General features: G+C 33.4%; 1 protein-coding gene across 5 annotated transcripts in view; it reads left to right on the top strand.

Moving 5' to 3' along the window:
• The window catches only part of LOC145286326 (transmembrane protein 184B-like), a 254,925-nt gene that overhangs the window by 8,943 nt on the left and 222,191 nt on the right, over positions 1-23,791 (top strand). Inside the window, exon 1 of one of the 5 annotated variants that reach the window (XM_080135251.1) lies at positions 21,733-22,586. The exons of 3 other annotated variants lie outside the window; for them this stretch is intronic. The gene's annotated coding sequence lies outside the window, so the exon portion shown is untranslated. Of the gene's footprint in view, positions 1-21,732; positions 22,587-23,791 lie in introns of those variants that run through there. One more of the 5 variants, XM_080135253.1, reaches the window with a different exon arrangement.

Here is a 23,791-nt window from a genome sequence, read left to right as displayed (position 1 = left end):
TAATTTCTCCAACTGACACCTTCTAATGGTCATCGCCCAATATATTAGCATCAACGTCTCTTAAGGACAACAAGTAATCATTGCGCCATATCTTTCTGAATTTCTCAATATACTCGTGTTTCAATTCCAGAGATTACAAAAGTTTTGCTTTACTGGGTGAAGCAGGATACAAATCGTCCAATCCCTAATTATTGATCAACAAACGTGGATTATAACCAGTTTGTAAAAAAAAAAAAAAAAAATATTAGGGGTTAAAATGTTCAGATCCCCCCCACACACACACACACCAGAAGCAATAATATAGGTAAGCAGTTGGTCGTTGATCGCTTTCTTCACATCGGAAAGGATAATTAAGAAGTCAAAAGAGCTAACTTTCTTTCTACCTATTAATTTTTTCTAACATTGTTTGATTGTTTTTATTGTCTTGTCTTAAGGAGAATTGCTTCCCAACACCCTGGAAAACTTCATCAGTATGTCCCGTGTTTAAAATCACAGGTGATCGTTCATCTCCCTCTCAATACAGACCACTCACTCTCGTGTGCATCGTGAGTAAGTTGCTGGAATCTGTGTTAGAGGCATAGTAAACCACCTCGGCAAAAATAACCTCAATGACCTTCAATATGGCTCCCATTCTGCTAGATCTACAGCAGATGTGCTAACAGTTATATCACATAGGAGTAGTGAATCTCTCAACCGACGCTTCCTTTCTAGAGCAATTGCTCTTGACATATCAAAGGCCTTTGATAAGGTATGGCATAAAGGTCTACTCTACAAAATCTCCAGCTACAATATAGCTGAAAATGTCTTTTTAATTATTAAATCATTTCTCTCTGATAGATTCATAAGAGTAGTGGTTGATGGGCAGAAATCAGAAGCTCACAGTATTTTTTTTTTTTTTTTTTTTTTTTTTTTTTTTAATTAATATTGGAGTCCCTCAGGGGTCCATCCTGGGACCAACTCTCTTCTTGATCTACATCAATGATCTCCCAAATCACATCTTAAGATCATTCGTAGACATTTATGCTGATGACACTACCATCTATGACAACACTTCAAAGACAGTAAACGACCAAACTCTCTCTGATTCTTTCTCCTCTGATCTTGATCATATGATGCAAAGGGGAAAGAGGTGGCTGGTTAATTTTAATGCAGCTAAAACTACGTTTCTATCTTTCCATCATCAACGCTCTGATCCCCGTCTAGCATCAATCGAAATGAATGATTCTCGTCTTGGGGAGACTCCATGTTTTGACAAACTTCTAGGTCTGACCTTTACTCCTGATCTAAGATGGAATATATATATCAAATCTGTTGCCAGAGCTGCTGGGAAAATGGTGGGATCGTTCTACCACTCCAGTAGATATCTCACTGCTGACACAATTCTTTATCTGTATAAGAGCCAAGTACGTTCAAGGATAAAGTACTGTTACAACATCTGGGCAGGAGCTGCTAGAAGCAACTTATCCTGCCTTGATAGAGTTCAAAATAGATTTCGTAGCTTAGTGGGGGATGCCTTTTTCTCTTCCCTGCAACCTCTTTTCTTAAAATTTAGAAAAATAACATGAGTCTGGCATCTTCAAAGTTTTTACCGGAACTAATTTTCAGTTGAAAAGACTCACAATTCGCGTGGATTCAAATTTGAATTTAACCAATAAGAATGGCTGCTTTAAAACACTGTATTGAACTAATCAACCAATGAGGAGATCCGATTTAATTTGTGTAATTTCTCAGTGATTTCTTTAAAAAAAAAAAAAAAAGAGAGAGAGATAAATACGGACCATGATTTTTTTGTACGTTAGCAATAGTACAACATTAGTTCTCACTATGCAACAAAGAAAAATTCTTTCAGTGTAAAGATTTTAATAAATTTGCCTTTTGTGGGGAAAAAAATGCGTACATGAAATTAAACGACGCCTATTTGTTGCAAAGAAATAAACAGGTTTCAACTTTTAGTATATTAAAAAAACAAAAATAAAAACTGGTAGCGTATGGGTTGTCTCCCCTTGCAATCATTACTACTTGAATAATAACATTAATCATTCAGGTGTTTATTAAGATGCAGTCAAAAGATCGATTTTTTTTTTTTTTTTTTTTTTTTTTTTTTTTATAATATGAAGCAAAAACAATATTATGTACTTAATTGTCATGTCGATAATAGTGATATATCCAAAATTATGAACATTCATTGAGTAGATAGTTAAGGTTTTACTGAAAAATTGGGCAAAATTGCATTTTTCTTAGACGTTATGAAGTAGACAGGAGTTTACACGCAGGGGACATAACTGCAGAGTGAATATTTTAGATTACTTGTTTATGGCTGCAATATTTGTTGTTTATAGCGATAAACTTCATTCTACTGAAAACACAGTCGTTATTTTCGTATTTTTGACATAATAAATAAGTAGGTAATGTTTTTGCTTAAATCAATATCTTTAAAAAATATATCGACTTGTCAACTATATCTTAAATACCATCGCTCATGACAACTTTTGAGTTTTAGGAAAGGACTAATCGGTGTATTAGATATTTGTTGGGGTCTGATATTGTAGCCTCGCCATAAAACCCAGTTGTGCGTGGCTGTGTAAAGATCATTTCAGCTACATGCACATTGCCTTTCTACACCGACGCAAATTCCGTGGGCATAAAAACTAAAACTCTGCCTTTTCACGCGGACGTATTCCAATGTACTTTACATCACAAAGGTGTTGTTTGTTTCTTCCAATCGGATTACGAAGAAAGTAAATTTCAAAAATACTTTTCCGACAGCTTTTGTGGAGCCGGTTTGAAATCTATAGAAAGGGCATTTTGCGCCCAAAACCAGTCAGTTGAGCCCAGGCAGCATGCAGTAAACAAACGCCGATTCCGTCCACAGGAGGTTAAACGTGTGCACACACCCGATAATTAATTTTCCATGTGGAAATGGACTTTTTACGCTTTTCTTATTCTTTGCTGAAGTAAGCAATTAATTTTTATGTTTAATCATTTTTATAAAGAACATTTCATTACCTCAAGCGTAGGAAGAAACGGTACTTGTACAGTTTAGTCAAGACCTTAAAAAAAAAAATGAAAATATCGAAAAAAGTTTACATTGTATGTATCCATTATGGAACGAAGTTCTCCGAAAAAAAAATTTCACTTAATTTCATCAAGTAATTTCTTTCTTTTCTTTTTCTTTTTTTTTTTTTTTTTTTTTTCAGCGAAAAAACAATTTGTTATGATACCGAGCAAAATGTTCGATTTTTAGGAAGAAAAGCTAGTATTAAAGATGGGTAGGGGTGTCAGCGCTTAAGCTGGAGTTATCTCCCTTTGGCATTTCTAAAATTCAAACAATTTTTTTTTTTTAATCCAAGATGGCTGCTCTCATAAAAACGTGTTTTTCCGCTGTAAATAAAAAAAAAAATCTACTTGATGAAATTAAGTGAAATTTTTTTTTCGGAGAATTCATTCCATAACGGATACATAAAATTTAAACTTTTTTCAATATTTTCATTTTTTAATGTCTTCACTAAACTGTACAAGTACCGAAGAAACTCTCAATTAAGGATAGGCACCGGCAAAACTGGGGGGGGGGGGGCAGGTAAGTACTTTTTGACGGACCGTCTTTTTAAAAATCTACCAAAAAGCAGGTAATTATCCAATCAATACGAAATTTTCAGCGATTATTAAGAGAAGAATGAACTTTATTTATGTACTTATTTTTCATAAACAATATTTATATATATATATTTTTTTTGCTTGTTTGAGAGGGTTCCAAATATGCTAAAAATAATCATCTGAAACTAAACAAAACATTATGTTGTTGTAAGGGATGGGATTATAGATTAAAAAAAACAAAAAAACTTGTTTGCATACCTTATTTTGATGTCTGAATATCAGAACTTCGATTGTGTTTAATTATCCCGATTTTGAGTTTTGACATGTGAAATTCGGTGAATATATTAAGTAAAATAATTAATTTAAGTTAAGCAAAACAAAAAAATATTTTTTTTAATATTTATACGAAAAAAGCCATTTTAAAATCTTTGATAAATAAATTAACAATTTCTTTTTAGCGAGCCGAATAATACATGACCATTATTAAACAGGGCAATCTTTGAAGAATCGATACAAAAAAAAAGTCGATAAATATTGTGCCCTTTGTGTTAAAAATATCATTTTTTCGATCAAGTTTGGAAACGTTTGCCGCCTTTCGACTACGGTGGACCAAATGCGCTGAAATAATTTTTTTTATTCTGCTTTAAATTGCCCCCTCCCCATTTTGGAGAGCCTGGCCCCCACACACATACACATTAAAAACCAAACTCATACAAATGGTCACCCATCTGGTACTGGCCAGCCTCAGCGTTAATAATACATTGAAAATAAGTTTTTTTTTGGCTTTTTGGTCTTCCGTAGTTTGCTTTTTATCAAGTACAAATGTAAATAGTAATCAAATCGACTCAAAGTAACTGGTTGCCTATATGAATAAGTGGAATTATTTGAAATCCAGGTACTTATATTATAATATTTTTGCATATTCTCATAGAAAATCACCCTAAATCTTAGTTAGACAAGAAATAAAAAATTAATTCTTTCAAAAACCTTTTTTTTTTTTTCTTTTTTTTTTTTTTTTAACTATTTATATAAGTTTTTTGTGCAAAACAAAAAAACGCCAATTGTTAACTTTTGGGGAAAATTTAAAATTTAATTAAAAATAGTAGAAAAAGTTTTACATTATTCTGCTTTCTATATGATAAAATTCAGGGTTTTATCTTTCTGGGAAAAAAAAGTTACTCAGAAATAATGGATTTTAATAAATGTAATTTCGTTTTAAAAAAACAACAACAACTTGATTTTTCGGCCATTTTTGGCGGTGCCTAATTAAGGAGAAACTTTCTGGTCTTCTCTTTTCACTTATTTACGATTTGGAAAAAATAAATTTTGTATAAAATTTACTTTCCGCCTCGGTCATCTTTGTTTTGATTGTTCAACTCCATTTTACACATCATTTTTATTTTATTTATTTGAGTTCGTGGGACTAACATCGATACCCACAGTCTCGCAACACTGGCTTAATCATTATTCTGCGGTCATGTTTATATCAGTTCATAGAAAATTTCGTGAACAACTCTTGAACAGTTTTTTAGAAAATCAGAAAACAATTGGATAATGGAGTGACAAGAACAATTTGTTTTCCAATTAAGAGCTCTCAGCTAAGATCAATAAAAAAAATTTTAAAACTTCAAAAACTTTTGACTTCCGAACTCCTGTGTGCTTGTGTAGAATAGTGAGATTTGTATTTCAGGTAAAATCAACAATACTTATGCATCATGACGAAATTAGTATGAATTTCAAAAATTACGAAAAATGATCTAGTAGAAGATATGCTAGAATCATACGTATCACCAGTTGACATTTCGTATTTTAAATGGCGGATTTTAATTGAAAGCAAGGGAGATAAGGCAGTTTGTCATACAGAAGTGTTTACAAAGAACTGTTCCACTTAAAATATACAAAAAAAAAAAAAACTATAATTACAGAATTCATCGAATTATAATTCGATAAATTTTATTTTCACTTATTTTATTTATTTGCTTTTTTGTTTGTTTGTTTTTTTTTTTTTACTGGATCATTTCTTGTAATTTTTTGAATTTATATTGATTTCAATATAGCACGGAAGTACGTAATAGTGTTTTAACTAAAATGCATTTGTTTCAAATCTCGCTATTCTACAGAAGAAGCGCCTAAACGTGTAGCATCTGTTAGAACTCAAAGTCCGCCCTCCCAGGCATTACCCTCTCTTTTTGGGTGTGATAAGGATGGTTTTAGTGTCTGTTACTTGGGCCGAATTCCGGAAGAGTGTCAGTTGGTATTTTTATTCTCAGTCAGATTGTATCATATTTAGGGAAGTTGGATTTTTCTCACATTTGAACTGACCTTGTCTTTAACTTGGCTTTCATGGGGAGGGGGCGCAAATAAATATGGCCTTTTGACACTGTTGTAATGTATCATTTAACATGTATCTAAAATTAATAATTTAACCGTCATTCCATGATTAAAATCATCGATCATGACAAATTCGTTTATTTTTCAATCAGCTGTTGGTTTTAGTTTTCGATTGAGCGTTAATACCAGATTATTGTAAACCTTGATCGTTTAGTGGGTCGTTTCAATTTCATTTTCCGACTGCAAATATCCTTGAACCAGATTTCAATTTATTTGTACTGAATTGGCTAAAAAAAAAAAATTGAATCTTTATTTTACTTAATTTTTCAATATTAACCGCACGTAAAAGGAAGTGATCGCTATTTAACTGTTACCCCTCTTCTGAAGACGCAAGGTCAGTTTTTAATGAGTGAAATCCAGCGCTTCCATAATAGGGCACTTTATATTGAGATTTTTTTTTAATTCTTTGTCTAGGAGTTTGTTGTTGTTTGTTGTTGTTTGTTTTTGTTTTTTTGTTTTTCTATGGTTTAAGAAAAAACTTTGATCGGTAAACATTAAAAGAAGAACGCGAAAACAATTCTGTGAATGCATTTAAAATGGTTTTATCTTGTTTTTGTTAATGATTCCCCCATTTAGTAATATTTTCCATTTAAAATCCATTTAGTATTACGCATTTAAAAGTGAGTAAATTATGCTTGAAATGTGTCAACAATTTAACTAAACCAAAACAAAATAGGCAGAGAATTTGATCTGATGTCATGTTTATCTAAAAAACGAAAGTTTAATTTGGACTCGGAATGATTGTTCATTTAATATTTATCAATAATAATATAAATTAATAATAGTTAGCAAAAACAACAATTAAAAAAACATTTTTCATCTTTAACAATTTTCAAAAAGAACCCAAATTTGGGTAATTTTATTTTATGGACGGGCCATGCCTGCACAAGTGTTTGGGTTATCTTTATGAATACCATTTCCACTTCACTTCCGGTTGCCCTTGTGTTAAGAATTTTTTTTTTTTTTTTTTAATAATAACGTTATTACTTAGAAAAGCCCTTTTAAACATGGGGAAAGTTGAGGCTTTCTTTACCTATTCTCTACTTCCACCTAACAATTTAACAAACCAACAAAAAAAAAAAATACTGTAAAAAAAAATCAATTAAAACAAAGGAGCTACCGGAAGTGAAGTGAAAACAGTAATCGTAATAATAACCAATATTTTTACATTGTGTGTTTGGTATATTGTATTATGCTTGTGATATTGCATGCTGAACTGTTGCATACAGTGTTATATGCACAAACCGTGTCGAGACCAATGATTGCTTGCTATAAAGGTTAAGATGTACTAAAATTTTCAAGGTCAAGTGTCATGACCTTTGTACTGCTTTGACATGCAGTACGTGAATTATTGGTTTTAACTTTACCCCAACTCTGTCTCCAAACATAATCGGTAACAACAATGCAGAATTTCATCACAAATAATTTCACCATTGCATGTAATGTTTTCATCTGAAATGCATTGGTTTAAAAGATCACCGATCTACAACGACACTGAAAAATCTGTATGACATACGTACCTGCGACTGAACGAAACTATCATATTCCAAAAATCACCTAAATTGATCAAGTAGTTTTATTTTTGTTCCTCCTGACAAAGGAGGAATTGGACCTAGTAATTCACTACCGTTCGTTTGTTCACACTTTTCTCAATAACCATGCCTTGATTTTTTTTTTTTTTAAATTTTGCACAAACATTAATTATGGTAAAAGTAAATTTTTGCCAGAACAAAATTTTCAGGATAACTCTCGTTGATCACCCCTCCATCATAGGGGCCATTATAGGGGTAAAATTGCCCCCAAATCATTCATCCGTTCATTTGTTTGCACTTTTCTCAATAACCATGCCTTGTTTTTTTTTGTTTTTTTTAATTTTGTACAAACATTAGTTATGATGAAAGTAAATTATTTTCACTCATAGAGTAGGACCTCGCATGCTCGGCTTGTTAAATAAAGAAAATCAAATTTTGTCACCAAACGAACTGCAATGATATTGCGACTCCATCTTGAAAAAGATGAAATAACTACAAATAATTCAAACTTACAACATTTTATGGATACATTTTTAACATGAAGACATTGGAAAACTTAAATTCGCTTGATCAATTTGGATGATTTTTGAAATAAGATATTTTCTTTCCGTCATGGGTACGTACATCGTACAAATGTTTCTTTAGTTTTGTCTTTTTAATATGGGGGTGGGGGTCTGGACAACGTACTGACAACCAATGATATTTTCAATTATTAATGGTTGTTTTTATCTACCTGTCTACAAGGGGCAGATGTTTTACTAGGTCAAGCTTACCGATGGGACAGAACAAATACTACACTTTAATCCTAGGTCAGATGCAAATGTAAAAACTTACATTCACGTAAGATGGCAGCTCTCATCTGTCGTGCAAAATAATTCAATTGCTTATTCAAAGTCGTGTGCATTCTATTCCTTGGTTTGTTCTTGTAAGACGTTCACGTTTCTACCACAACAGAAAAAAACTACCTACCTATTTAGAAAGAGTAGGGCTCCAGGCATTGCCCGGTTGTAAAATATGCATAAATATTATATTTTAATTAATGCAGATTTATTATAAACAGAAATACCGTAGGTATTAAACGTAATGTTAAAATCCTTTTTAAAAAAAACAAAAAATGGAAGAAACTGAGACAATTGGATGCGCCTTCGTGAAACAGTTGGCAAACAGATAAAAAATATGATGTGGCCCTCCCCACGTAATAATTTTAAAATTTTGACGCTTTAGCAGCCCTTTTTTCCAGATGAAAACTGATTAGTTTTCCACGTGTCTGAATACCCTATATACCAAATTTCAAGTCTCTAGATCAAAAATTTGTTGAGTATATAGGTTGTGAATTGTCCTCCCGCACACACACATTCTCACTTATATATATATATATATATATGATGTTTGTCTATCGCTTGCGAAGATGAACGTGATCATGCAATTGTTCTGTGAGTTCAAAGATGGTATGTTAAACCGATTCAAGCTCTGAAGTATTTTCCACATGTTGGGCACTGATGGGATAATTCTGTATCAGATGTTGATTGCTCTGTCTTTTCTAATGTCTTTTTCTCTTGCATTCTTCATTGCATGCAGATTCAGCATTTGTAGCCCCTAACCCAAGACAGATGTATCTGGCATGTCACAATTGATTGGGCTAGAACCTTAGTGTCTGGTATCTTGTCTTACCACTTGATTTTTAACCGTTTACGAAGGCAGATCAGATGGAAATGGTTAAGTTTCTTGGCATGTCTAGCATTTACAGTCCAAGTTTCACAAGAATACATAAGGATACCAATCATACCTGTACTGTAATGTACTTCATATCAAAACTGACGTTACTTGTATCTATTGAATATACAACTTAACCCTCCTGCCATCTAAAATATTCAGAGCTTGTACAATTTTTTAAACCTAAGGGGAGGAAAGCCTCTCCAGTCTCGGATGACAACCTTCCTAGAGCTGGTGACTCCAACAAATTACCGGTCTGCAAACCTAAACTGCTTAGGAGTAGATAGGCACTGTTTTAAGCAAAAACAACATTACATACTTAATTGTCATGTCGAAAATAGTAACATCTCCAAAAATTACGAAAATGGATCGAATAGAAAGTTATTATAGTTAAAAGTAAGTTTTACTGAAAATTGGATAAAATTGCATTTTTCTTAAATGTTATAAAGTAGACGATGAAAAATTCACACACAAGTGACATAACTCTGAACGCTTATTTTAGATTACATCATAATGGCTTTCAACATTTCTAACCTATATCGACTCTTTTTTTAATTTTTTACTCAAACATAATGGCAGCTGTTCGATTCGCTGAATTTTCATAATTTTTGGATATATTATTGTTTGTGACATGACAATTAAGTAATATTGTTTTTCCTTAAAATGACATTTTTTTTTAATCGATATGTCAACTCTATCTTAACAAGCACCTCATTTTCAATCCTCTCGTATTATTCTTCATCTTTCAACTATCATTCCATTTTATTAACTTTTATCCTTGAATGGTTTTAATTTGGAAGTTTTGACTCGTTCGTAAAATTTAAAAAGAAAACAAGTTCAGTAAGAACATATTTTTTAATACTGTGCTATTTTTTTTTTATTTTTATTTCTATACATGATTGATTATCGATTATGCTGTGATGGATTTTCTTGTTGATAAACTGTTCAATAATCAATTTGAACATTCTATAATCGCCCCGAAATGCGTTACTATGCAAATATACATGGTAGACGTGTTTTGAAGTCATGGCATGAGGTAAAAGGAACCCAAAATTCAATTTCTAACATGGTATTTAAATTTAAACGACCATTAAAAAAGTATGGAAATAAATCTACCGATCACGCTACAATCTTCACCGTGAATATCAAATTAGTTTTATTGATCACCACGAGCAAATAACTACAAGACAATATTATTTGAGTGAAGTTCGATTTACAACTAATAAAAACGCCGATTGAACGACCTTGTTTTAATGTTCTGAAATGTATACCAAAGCTAATGTGGAGAGATTACTATGACGCGTGGAACACCCCACCCAAAAAACTTAGTTTAACAAAAGTCGTCTGTTTCACAACTGACTTAAATTCGAGGTCGAGAAAGGGATTAAAGGGAGTGGCAATCGCATCGACAGATAAACGTACAAAAAAAAAAAAAAAAAAATTCTCTGCTCAAACTAGAAAATCGACTTTTTAGCTTGTGCATGTTGACACACTGGTTAGATCGAATGGCGTTGAGTTTAGTCGATATGTATGGGTGACCATGTGAGAATATCAGGTGACACCATGCAAGATCTAGCATTGTCAAAACTGATTGCTGCTTTGACAATCACAAGCAGAGGTTATCCTCTATAGCATGTCTATTGCTAACAGTATGATTTTGATTCTATTAATGAGCATTTTTTTTTATTAGTCCCCCCCCCCCACAAAAGGAGGGTGGACCTCTAAGTTCACCCTCATCTGTTCGTCTGTCCGGACATTTCTCAATAACTACGCCTTGGAATTTTTTGAAATTTTGCACAAACATTAAACATGATATGAATAAAGAAGTAACAGAACGGATTTTCCAAGAAAACTCCGAATTGCCCTCCTAGGGGTGCCTTTCGGGTTAAAATGGCTAAAATTGACACTTTTGTGCTTATTAAAAAAATAAATTGATGCCTTGGCTTTTTATAAAACTTTCTGAAAAGTTGTAACTAACTGATTTCTATATAATTTTGTTTGTCTATACTTCACGATAACTCTTGGGTGTGCCCCAGGAGCTCTTTTCGGGCTAATAAAAACACTCCATTTTTGGGACTATTTTACCATATTTGTCCAAAATTTTCTGTGTATGTCTATTTAGTAGTTTTGCATAGCGCTGAATTCAAATTTAAAAGGCCTCGGGAACTTTTGGAGCTAAATGGGGTGGGGGGACAAATGATGGACTTAGTCATTTCTTTTTTTTTTTTTTTTTGCATTTACACATGTTAAGGCCTAAAACCGCACTATTTGTTCATTTTCACCAGGATTTGACGTCCCCTGTGGACATTTGGGGCTAAATGGTGGGGTGGGGGTGAGGGGTTAAATGCTGAACTTATGTCATTTTTTATGTCTCGTTCCCTGTGCACTCCGGGGGACCATGCATGCTTCACTTGTTTTATTTTAAATTGAAATATTATTTTTCATTGTTAAATGCGCAGATGAAATGACTGCATCTTATTTAAGACTCTATCATAACTACGAGCATCAGTCGGTCGGTTGCGCTCAAGTCTGAGTTGTCATTTTTGTCGGTAGGTCGTATTCAGGTCTGAGCTGTTATTTTTTTTTTTTTGTCACTAAACACGCCAGTGCAGATTAAGTAGACGCATCTTAAGAATACCCGTTTCTGTAAAGTAATCTTCATTAATATGACTCGCCTACTCCTCGTCTTTCTCTCCTCCACTTTTTCTCTTTTGGTGCTTCTTGCTAAAAAAATCGAAGATTTTAGTTTTTTGTTGTGCAGACTTGTTAGTATAGTTGGGCAAGTATTATTCACGGTTTCAATGAAGTTATTTATCTCTCTCCCACGGCAGGAAGATGTGACATAATGATCAGAGTAAGATTGAAGAACCAACACTCCTGAGGAGCACTCTGGCCTGCAAAAAATGCTTGGGTAACCCTGTCAGCATTCTTCGGTAGGGCGCCTCAGACAATTAGCAATGAACTAACCCCTTCTCAAAGAGAAAACACAAAGTCTGAGAGATTAGGTCTCCTACAGCAGCAGAGGATTAGCAACAGTCATCTTAGATTTTGGGTCGAATTCTAACTTTGACTCATAGGATTTTGATCCGGACTTTTTATTTCAAACTCTTCCAATATTCAGACTTTTTATTTCAAACTCTTCCAATATTCAGACTGTCTGTTGATTCATTGGTATTTTAAAAAATGATTATGACGTCTTCCCAAACCTTCTACTCCACAACTCTTGCATAAAATACATCTAATTTTGCCCATATCTACATTTAATACTGATATTTTGCAAAGCATTTTACAACCTCTTTATCATTTATTCAACTTTCAAAAACTAAAATATGACAACAAAATATTTTTATTTTGCATCATCACTCTTCCTCCTATTTAAAATTATTGTAATTTTCTTTTAAAACTTAAAAAATATCAGAAGGATGCAGTTGTCCGGGATATAAATGTCCAGTTTGCAACTCTTCAAAAACCACGTTTTTTTTGTTGTTTTTTTTCCATTATTATTTATTTATATGACTAGACATTTTCGCTTGTTAACAACGGAAAAGTTATAGCCCGTTGATTTAGAATGAGTACTTTATGCCAAATTGATGGTTGAATTTCATTAAATTTGTGCTCAGTTTTGCATTAAACACTAATTGCTATTAATGCCTGTGTATTGAATGGATATCATGATACTTAGTTCGCTATACCTTATCATAACAAAGATCCATATAAAATTTCAGTCAGATTGGTTCAGTAATTTCTAAGAAAAAATGGAACGGGCAGACAGAGAGAATTGTAATATAAATTTGTATTCAAGCTTCCACAGTCGATAAAATGGATTTTTCTTGGTTAATACATTGATTTGTATTCTCCCCCCGACTCCCAGGAAAGACAAAAAGAAATATGGCGGCATAGTACAGTCACTAATTGGTCACCAATTTTCAAATCGATATTAAGATTTGCATAAAATTGATTGCTTTAAGAATTTAAGAAATCCGAGACAAAGGAAAAAGGATTATTCGGTATTAAAAAGATTAAATGCTATTTATTTTGTAAGAACAAAAAAATGGTTGTTTTTGCTCCAATATAAAAATTCAACAATCTTTATTTGGTTCGCTTTTGTTCTCAAAAATGTTTTAAAAGACACGATATTCATCAATTATGAAGGGAATGTTGGTCAAACGGTTTCAATTTATAACTCAATGAAAATGACATGGTATTCTGAAAATGTCCGATATTGTGTGAAGCTGTCAGTAATTTTGAAAAGTTCTTTAATCAGTTAGATGGGCAAATGAGTTCAGCAAAATGGAACCAATAATCAAATTGGATCAAAATTCCTAACATGTTTTAAATGAATAGATTGACAGAACCATCTTTTCACTAATGCTGTAATTCGCATTATCTATTAATTTTGATGTATTCTTTCAGTTCCAAATAATATATCATGCCTTAACGTAGCACGTGTGTATAGCCGCGGCCATCTAGACGTCTCTTGGTGGGGGTGGTGGTGTAACCCACCTCCTCAAAAACGAGCTCTCCTGTTCTTTAAACGGCTTGCTTAGATGCAGCCTAGGCTTGTCTAATTTGCGTACATATTTATGTTGGTGCACGTGACCATCGAAGATAAAAATCAACTGGCATCGCCGTTTTTTTTTTTGTTTTTTTTTATTCAGCAGCTGGACTCCACCAGATGTGACGGGCATACGTAGAAGTACCTGAAAACTGTGTGTGAGACTCTTACTGGACACCCCTTGAGTTTGAGAATGCACTCACTCAGGGTCGATATAAGGGCATTTTTGAGACGAGTAATTTTCATACTTACGATACAATTTTCTCTACAGACTTTGCATTCAGTTTTGCATCAGAATAGGCTGAAACTCAGAGGTTTTAACTTCTCTGTTTAAATTACAGAACAATTTTTGAACTTTTTAGCTCAGTGAAGCAGATCATCTTGAGCCTTATCAGTTGCTAGAAATAATGATTGAGAAACAGAAAAACTATAATCATTGGATCATTTCAAGTTTTTTATTTTTAGAATGAGTTGGATGGCTGCAGTGTACGAACCATACTTTTCTCCTTTTAGCAGAAAAAACCTTTATTGAAATTTAATGGATGGAGAATAAGTGACCTTAATAAATCGTTCTTGAATTATACATTTTTGAGAAGGCTTTCTTTTTTTTCTTTTCTTTTTTTTTTACTGATATGCTCAAATGTTTTTGCAATAAATGAAATCTTCATTTTATTGCAAAATACAGATTATCAAAAAGGTATTGAGACTGTGGATGTTTTAACCAAGACAGTAGACACTATTGAAATTCAGTAGGGTCTTATTGCTGTTATTCTTATTCATGTTCTGGGTAATGCTTGGTAACCCTGCTGTTTTATACAAATTAATACATTATGGTTTAAAAATATAAAGATGAATGGAGGAGGTAGCTGCATAAGAATAACGAATGGAGGTTGACTGAGTCAAGTGTTTGACAGCTGAGAGAATATATCGAAGTTGAGAGGTGGTACAAATTACGGCATCAGTGAAAAGGAGTGCTGTGATTTTTATTTAGATCACGTACATGCATTATTGAATTAATGTGATAAAATCCGATGGTATCAGATAATTAAGAGGAAAAGGGGGAAAAGATTATTAATTTGCGGACTGTTATCTTCATCTTCATAGTTGTTTTTTCACCACGTTTTGGCCAACTAATCCTTTGGCCTTCTTCAGGTGATTAACTGCGGCAGGATAGGAATGCTTACTTTCGTAACTGTATCCTCAGTAATTACTGCCTTCCATAGTTGCTGTTGTTTCACCACGTTTTTGGCCAACTAATCCTGTGGCCGGCTTTTGGGTAGGATTAAAACTGTTATCTTCAGACAATGCTTGCCTGAAATCGTAGACACTCAATGCCTCTATCAACTGTGCCACAGGAAAAATAAGTTTGCCGTTTTTTTTTTACAGATAAATGGCAAACGAGGCCATGTTTTTTTACAGAACATAAGGGGAGATAATCAGTGATCATTTTGATAGTTTCCATGTGCAATTGGATTGTCTACCCTTGTCCACTGATTTGTTGATTGTAATATGGACACTTTTTTCACCCTCATCGAAAGAGTAAAATTTTATTTTCTTCAATAAAGAAAAAAAATACTTTATCAAATTACGTGATATTTGGAATTTTTCATCTTCGTTGCTGACTGGTAAGTGAGTGTTCCTAATGATGGAGGTCTGAACAGAGCTGAAAAGGAGAAACAGACCAAATATCAAGGTCTCATGTATGATATGAAAAGAAACTGGAATCTTAGGGAGATATCAATCATACCAGCTATTATAGATGCCACAGGGATTATGAAGAAGAACCTGAAGTCTTACCTAACTAATATTCCTGGTGAACCAAGTGCAAAAGAGATCCAGACAATTGCACTTCAGGGAACAACAAGGATTCTAAAAAGAGCTCTCGGTTGGTTCCAATAAAAAGCAAGGCAATGTTGGCAGCTAGTTTGGCTGCTCCATACCCAGCGTTACAATCTTCAAAAGAAGGAAATTAAAAAAAAAAACACAACTAAAAAAAAAATAAAAAGGAAACAACTTATCAAATAAATTAAACAAAATTGAATTTCTTTTTGAATAGTTTTCTCCTGCTCCTCTCTGTTAATTCTTCATCTCAAATTTGAATTTGTATTAGAAAGTCACAACTTTACGATGCGATCCCAAATTGAAATCCAGTATTTTTTCACTCCAAAGTAGAACTCAGTGACCTAATTTTCTGTTGATATTTCGATTGACCCGGTTTCCTTTGCGCTGAATGTTAAATATCGGAAGACTGAAAAGTTGTCAGGTGAGACAAGATTGCTTACATGTTGTTCGACAATCGTACAAGGTGTAAGTCTCACCGTGACGGTGACTGGACAAATGCTCACCTCACAAGGACGAAAACAGACAAAAGATCAACACAATAAAATAGATGAAACTTTAGAGAATTATATTTAATTTTTTTTTTTTTTGGTTTTTTTATTTTTTTTAATGTAATAAGCATTTTGGTACTTGTCCAGGTTAACCTCTATATTAAAAAAAAAAAAGAAAACTGCACAAAAAGTTTTGCTTGTCATTTTTGGAAGGATTTAATTCTGGGTAAGAGGAGAAATCATGAAATTTACGCAACTTTTGCAAAAGATATTTTTTTAAATCAAAACAAATAACACAATAGAAAACAATTACAGGAACATTTACTGAATTAAATGATTTTTTTTTAATGAAGCCCCTAATTTTTATTTTATTTATTTTTTGGAAAACTAACAATTTTCGTAATAAATTAAAATTTCGAATTAAAACAACAAACAGTTTACAAATAATCAATTTCAACGAAAATCTTGTGATTATCTCCCCTTTTTCCGAATCGCACTCTTCAAAAATGTAAATCAAAGAAACTTAAAATGCACAAGTGCCAAACTTTAATGTACTTACCTGTTGGGTTGAAAAAACCCCCCATCAAACTTTATGTAAAAATTCATCTAGTATTTTGTTTTTAAAACATAAAATTAAATTTTAATAGTGGAAACTTTCGTTCGCCATTGTCAGCAGCATTAAGGTTAATGGATATAACTCAAATTTAAATTTAAGTACATTTTTTAATGCGTTTTTGAAAAAGCAATAGAATTATGATATAAAACAAAATATAAGATTTTATTAAAATAAAGACTGTATGCATTTTACCATCCTTGTGAAAATTTAGAAAGCTATTCTTAGCATGAAAAAAAAAGTCTTTAACTTTTCCTTGTTTGAACTGTTTTTATTGTCCGATGACCTTAATAAGGCCCAAAATGGCTGTCAACAACTTCCAGCAATAAAACTTTTATGTTTTTAAAACAAAAATACTGGATTAATTTGCATATTTTTTTTACCCTAATAGATAAGTACATAGTTTTTATGCTATTTTTTATTTTAAGAACAGTATTTTATTAATATAGAGGGTTAATCTTGTAAATCACCGTCATTTTTTCTTTTCTTTTCTTTTACTTGGCAAACCATTTTAAATGTTATTTTTAAAATGAAACAAGTTGAAATAGCAATTTATAACGACAGTTAAAGATCCCTTCGTAAATAAATGCGATGTTTGACTCATAAATTAGATGGAAGAAAATAGGGCTAATATTAAGTTTAAGGCAATCCTAAAAAATAGCGCCCAGCATTATTTCAAAGTACTGTATTATTGAATCAAATAGAGAAACGCATTATTTCTGATTTTTATTTTTTTTTTTCTTAAAACAGGAAGACAAAATGCTGAAAAACAATTCGTTGGATTTTTTTATATGGTCGATATACATAAATGGTGAAAGATGGAAGGAAAATAATTCTCATTGTAATATACTACAAGGAAAATAATACCTGACCTCTATTAAAAATGCAAATGAAACTTTTTTTTTGCCATTTTATAACAAATGTTGACGCGAGTTCAGAATTCAACCTCATTAAAAAAAAGATGTATGTATCCGTCACAGAATGAAAATGTCATATTCCAAAAACTATGTAAATTGGTCAAGTTTTTTTTTATGATTAGCGACTTTTAATAGCAAATCGGGTGCTTGTACAGTTTAATTAAGACATTAAAAATGAAAAATATTGAAAAAAGATTAAATTGTACGTATCCGTTGTGGAATGAAGTTCTCCAAAAAACAAAAAAAAAAAAACACACACACACAGGAAAATTAAATTGTGACAGTATAGGGCATGTACACTTGGTTGTGTAATGTTAGTAAAATGGTTGAATTATTCTATCATTCTAGAAATCACCTCACACCTGATGTAAAAGTCAGACACATCTAAGATGGAGAACTGTTTATTGCCTTGACAGGTTACAAAATCAACTCCGCAATCTAGTTGGATATCATCTCCTTATCTACATCTCTCCATTCCATAGACGAGATGCTGCTACTCTTTCTCTATTGGTATTTTTATGGAAGCTGCTTGACTGAGCTCAATTTTCTGGTTCTTGGTTGTAAGACATTCATAGCAAAAACTCTTTACTTTCTATTACAACTGCAACAAATTTGCTTTTCTTTCTAGAGCTAGGTGGAATATTTTTATGAGCAAAGTTTCTTTCCAAAAACTTAGCATTTACGGAACACATTACTCTGGGACTACAATATGGCCATCTTTAAACTCAATGTAAAATTCAATTCAATTTTGCAAAAACTAAAACAATTGTGCTTCAATGTCATGTAGTGAAAATGAAATAAAAACTTGATAAAAAAAGAGGATACAGTAGTCGAGCACCTGTCTAAATTTGATTTGAATCGATACATTGTTGGGCATTAATTACTTGAAAGTCTATTCTAAGGACAAGGGATTCTGATTGAGAAAGCAACCTTTTTTCCAGTTCAATTGAAATCGGTGGCGAAAAAGTTTCATTGAGCATCCGCATAGGTTCAAGAATGAACAACAGGTACTGAGGTATATCGTAATGTCCATCATCTTGTATGAATCAGTAGATTATATTGTTGGCATTGGTTCCGATATTGTTCTAGCTAGAATTATTTCAAGAAAGACATCAGGTACTTATGGAAGGGACCACAAAAAGGTTGCAATATTCCAAGTAAAAGTGACTTTTGTGAAACGAACTGGATTCAAACTTGGGACACTCAGGTCGTTAGTTCATGTCGCTAACCACCGTAACCTCCCATAATGCCAATTGAGATTTGAGGCCAAAATCAGATCGCCATGTAATCGTCGGCTCACTTGCCATAAACTTTCCCCATAAGTAATCAAACGTTTATTCCATTAATAGTTCTTTCATAAAACCGGCAATCCATCATATTTTATAAACTTGTTTTGAGTAGCTTTTAGCCCTCATAAATACGGCGCAATCATGTTGACACACCGGTTTTCGCTAGATCACACAAAGTTAAGCAACGATGAGCCTGGCCAGTACTAGATGGGTGACCATTTGGAAAGGTTATACGCTGCATGTACCGCGCCGAGTCGTAGTAGAAATTTCCGAGTTGGTATCTGAGGGCGCGTTTAACTCGTGGATCAAGACGAAAAGCAACAGGGGAAACTACCGTCTTCACTTGCTTTCCCGAGATTAGCATGGCTCTTCAATTTGGAAAACCGTGGTTGCCGACGCTGTTAAAACAAATGCAAATGGTGACTTTTTAATAAAAAAAACAAAATGTCTTTGTCTTCTCAGACAAAAAAAAAAAAAAAAAAAAATTGAAAACCTTAATAAATATTAGTATTTGTGAGTGATTGGTGACTTTTAATGTGTCAACATGAAACTTGCAACTTTTAATGTGTCAACATGAAACTTGCAACTGCGACAGTCATTGTTAACTTAACGCTCTCCTAAATAAACTGCACAGTGGCTTCAATCTAGGTTTTAGGATTAACAGAGTTTTCAGTTAACACTCTTCCATCTTCATCGAACGACGTGATGTTGAGAGACCTTTATACTCACTCGGGCTTCTCTTTATTTAAATTTTTCAATGATTTTGAACAATAGTTCAGAAAGTTCTTTTCTGTAAAACAAAGCGGAGTGGATGGGCGTTTTATCCTATCAATGAATGTCTAAAATCAATCTACTCTAATAAAATGTACCCCCCCACACACACACACACCGATTTAGGTCATTTGTTTGATAAAATCTCCTCCAGGTTAGAGGAGATCAAAACTTGAACTACAGCTGGTTGTCATTAGTTTTGTTTGATGGTGAAAAACGGATTATAAAAAACAATCATTGTTTCTTGAAAAACCGGTACTTATTTTTATTTATTTATACTTTAGTATTTATTTATTTTTGTCAACTACCTTAAATATGGGCTTCAAAAAGTAAAACTCCAGGCATATAGAGGTGAAGAAATCGGCTAAAATGCTTCTGCAAAAATTCTCTAAGAACGATTGACTTCTGCATCGCTCTGAGAGGCTTTATTTGGCGGTTGGTCTGTCACGCTCGTTTGAGATGGCCCTCTCGTGAAAGAATTTCATTTTTGTAACGTCTTTCACTAAGTAATTTTATTCAAAATGTAATTTTAATTTTTCTCCAAATTTTATGCTAGATAAATTGGAGGGGTGGGGGTGGAGGCGAGAACGTGTTCAGGCGCATCGTAATATAAGCTCAATATTTATTATGTATATATTATTATTATTCGCATAAATATGTATTATCGCGCAGTGTCAGGTCACAGTTCAAACGATATAAAATTTTACGATATCCGTCCTTCATTTGTTCGCATTTAATCAAATAGTGTAATTCGTGCGAAACCGACCCCCCCCCCCCGCTACCGGCGCCTCCTCCCACTCCTACAAATGTATACAAATAATGTCTACCTACGCTGATTTTTATGCATTAATTCTCTTGGAGCATATGAGATGGATCTACCCCCTACACACAAACATGCACACTTCGCTTTGAGCAAAATAAGTCGGAAATTATAATAAATCATTTAGAATAAATGTAACGCTGATTTGAGAGAAAAAAAAAAACAAAAAACTATCGTAAGCATTAAAGATCGCAGCCATAGTAGAATGTGAAAAACAAAATTTCTGTCGGCATTAAAATGGTTTGATGCTGTTAGTTTTAAATATTGATAACTGATTAATCATTTCGAGTTAAAATCTATTTAGTATCACGCATGTAAGTTGAGAAAAACACGTTCGGAATATGTCAACATTATATGAATAAACAGAATCAAAACAAAATGGTGGCTGAATTTGACCTGATGTCGTGTGATTTCGTTTATTCACCATCACGCTGACACATTTCATGCGTGTTTTTCTCAAGTTATATGCGTCATACTAAATGGATTTTAACTCTTATTCCTCAGTTATCAATTTTTAACAAAATCATAAAATGATTTTTAATGGTTACACATTTTTCTCCTCGCATCTTACTCAAGCCGCAGTTTTTAACATTTACCAAATTTGATGATTCCATGCAACACGATTAAGTGTGAAATCGCATTTTCTTCATTAAACGCAGATTAAATGGCCGCATCTCAAGTATAACAGTTTTTGTTTGTGGAGGGGGGGGGCGTTCCTTTCGGGGAGGGAAAGGAGTCATTCCTTGTATGAGTGATCGGCCCTTTCAACATTAAATTTAGCTTTCTACTTTGACAAGGCCTTTAGGAGTAAATTGCAGTTTCTTTTTCGTCTATTGTTGAGATGGCTTTGGGGGGGGGGTAATTTATTGCTAATCGCCTGAAGTGCCTCTACCGGGGAATGCCGACGGGGTTGACCCGCCATTTTTCGCTGGCTAGAGTGCTTTTGTCTTACAATGCTGGCTTTTCAAATCTCACTTTCCGACCCTTGTGTTGCATCATTCCCACCGGGGGAGGGGTGAATAATATAGTTACTATATTATAGTATCTGTTGCGCCACTGTATCACACTTTATCTCCATCTTCGGTCAGCGAATCATAAATTCTTCTAGGCTGAGGAAATTTTTTGTTTTTGTTTAAATCCAGACTGCTACTTGGGGGGGGGGTAGAGGGCCACATTAAAAACTGACCTTGTGTCTAACTCTGCCCTCGTGGAGAGGCAAATAGAGATAAGGTGATTGTTCATACAATTATGATTTTCTTCGCTTAAACTGTTATTCCTTTTAAAACTCCAACTCAAATGATGGGTTTTGTGGGTTATCTTGAACTTTTCAGCTTTTAAGATGATTATCATTAAAACGATATCGCCCTAACCAAATTAGTTCTAGTTTTCTAACAATTTGATTCAATTAATAATTTATTGAGCAAACAACTGTCATAATTAGGTTATATTATTACGGCATTATTTGATCATTAATTGAACCAACTTGTTAGAAGACTAGCATTAATTTAGTTAAGGTAATATTGTTTCAATGTTAATCAGCTTAAAGCTAAAAGGTTCATGATAATCACAAATGTGTTATGTGTTATAAACAAAAACACCATTAATCGAGTAATAATAAAGCTGATGTTGTGTGTCCATTGGTCATTCGCCCAGATGTAGTAGCAGTTGTGAATTCCGTTTGAGCTATGCTCGCACTACGACAGTCCGTAGTAATTCCGAGGAAGGTGTGTTTATGTAATTGTGGTGTGAAAAATTTACGAGCAAAGAAAACTGGGGAGAAGGCTCATAAACGGGAATTGATGTCGTCGACCCACTTCTTCCGACGACATCAACTGACCACAGTTTCGACCAAATTGCGACAGACTGCGCTCAACAATTGTCTTTTACTGGGAAGGAAGCGCGTAGAAAAAACGCGCACCGATCGCGCGGCATGTCGAAGAAATTGTCCGTGTAGCAGAAGAACCGCCTGCCGTCGTCTTACCAAGAATCCGCCATATGCTTCTCCACTGCTGTTTTCTTTCTTGGCAAGCCGCCGCAGATTTTAGCGCCAGACTCCACACAGTAAGGGACCATTGATTTCTGTTTTTTGTTTGTTTTGAAAGAATATTTCATTAATAATACCAGACCTTATTATCAGTCGCCTTGTAAACAGTAGCTTGTCATGTAACGAATCGTTTATTTATCTGTTGCGCTGACTACTGACTGTGACTGAGTTTTATTTCCCTGGGAGTGGTTCAAACGTGGTATAAAGTGTGATCACAAAATCGGGGATCGATTTATAACTTGGCAATTGTTACAAATTGATCCCTCTTGACGATGTTATGAAATAAACCAGTGTTTTTCCTTTCAGTTTCACTTTTTTAGCGTTTCCTCGATTGCTGAGTTATTTTTTATTTCAAATCTTTAAAAACTCTTATATACACAACTCTATCTTGCTTTTGTGTGAAATAATTTGCGACAAGTTTATAAATGCAGACTTAGTTGAACATTTCATGATTTCGGCCTTTTTTAATTTCCTTTTGATTTCTAAGATGTCTTGTCGTAATTAATACTTTCTTATCTTGTCTTTGAATCAATCAAATATATAAATGCTCGCATTTAATTCGCTATTAATGTTTAAATCTGATGACATGACGCGAATGTTGTGGAAATCAAATAACGATTTTAAAAAAATGACGTGTTATTGAATAATTTTTTTTTAATAAGTTTATACACGTTTTTCAGGTAGGCGGATATTTTGAACAACGGGTCTCCAATAATATTGATTATTAACACAGGACCTCTATTATCGATTTAAAAGAATAACAGATTTTAAAACAAAATAAAATTAATTTCAGGTCCTTTTCAATTTCTGCGAAAGTGCTCACATTTACACATATATGCACGTTTGAAACAAAGTTGAACACATTCGAAGAAAGGAAATTTTCCCGAAATATCATACGGTACGGAACTTCCATATGACCATACTGACGCAAGTAAGAACACGATGTTAAAAAATACAAAAAAAAAAAGAAACAACAAATATATACTGTATTAATAAAATGTGAATGTGCATAACTTATTCCACCATTATATAACTAAATTTACTTCAGTTTTTGTCTATTCGTTACATCTCTGCATTGTATTGCCTTCTATAAATTTAAAGTACCTTTGCGATGCCTTCGTTCAATCTAGGTGGACAATGGGTGCCTCCTGTAAGGGTGGCTAGCTGCGCGTGTAATTGTGAGGCAAGGGTTGCGCAATTCCCCAACCACACCTCTCCTAAA

The sequence above is a fragment of the Euprymna scolopes genome, chromosome 10 (genome assembly GCF_053919585.1).
Source record: "Euprymna scolopes isolate OS-2025 chromosome 10, ASM5391958v1, whole genome shotgun sequence".
NCBI lineage: Eukaryota > Metazoa > Mollusca > Cephalopoda > Sepiida > Sepiolidae > Euprymna > Euprymna scolopes.
Note: the sequence above shows the minus strand (reverse complement) of the source record. Positions and strands in the feature narration are given on the sequence as shown.